Below are 1,058 nucleotides of genomic sequence, written 5' to 3'. Positions count from 1 at the left end.
TTCAAGCTAATTTCAATCTTGCACCGAAGTAAAGGTTTATTTTGAGATAATTTAATTAAATATTTCAATCCATTCGTGTTATTCATAATTCAAGAAAAGATATTTGATTGTTGATCGAGAGTAAAAGGAAAGACCATTTTATCTTTCAAAAAAGTGAAGTCAGAGTTTTCAGGTATTGAGATGAATTAGTTCGTTATGTTGTGGTCTTTCCTCTTAAACCTTCTACAAATAAGAAACAGTAACACTTTATTTTTTCTTCGAATTACCTACCATAACCAAGGCGCATTATTGAGAAATTCTTCAAGATCTTGTTTTTGTCATCTTACGCCTTTTAATGAAGATTGGAACATTAACAGGGAAATAGATTTGAACGAAGAAGTTTCGTAAAGAGCGCGAACGGTAGTGTGATGTAAAATTACTCATGCTAGAAATTTTCATAAAAGTGACCCGAAAAACGGTGCTAACTCCGTAACCAGTGGCCCGATTTTAACGAAATTTGTTTTATTCTGTTTATATTCTAATTTCTATTCTCATTTCATTATAAATATTCGATGTTTTGCACCGTTTTTGCTGTATTTAATAACAGACAAGCAAACAAACAAACAATCTCAAAGTTTTGGTAGTATATAGATAGATAGATAGATGTATAAGCATATATCTATTAATTAGTTAACTTTTTCTTACTCATTAAAATTAAAGGTACTTCCTAAAACATTTCCGCCTAAAGTTAGTTATGTTACTGTAAAAAATTAAGAAGATTCAAGTTAAAATACTGTTATGTCTCTGTTCGTTTGTTAATTGCCCGTAGAAATTCTTCCCGAGAAACTTCAGCGATACAAGTCCTTTCTTAAATGAAACTAGTTTATTCTTTCTCAATACAACTTTGTAACACACTTAATTTCCACACTTAAACACACGCTCTAATTTACAAAGAACGATTTACGCACTTTACTTACTACCGTGCTTGACTGTCTGCTATACCATCTCGATTCATTGTCTGGCGCACTTATATACAAGAATAGAGGGCGCCTAGCAAATACTGGATTATTCGTGATGTT

Source organism: Limulus polyphemus, unplaced genomic scaffold (genome assembly GCF_000517525.1).
Source record: "Limulus polyphemus unplaced genomic scaffold, Limulus_polyphemus-2.1.2 Scaffold3511, whole genome shotgun sequence".
Lineage (NCBI taxonomy): Eukaryota > Metazoa > Arthropoda > Merostomata > Xiphosura > Limulidae > Limulus > Limulus polyphemus.
This window is presented reverse-complemented; position numbering follows the sequence as displayed.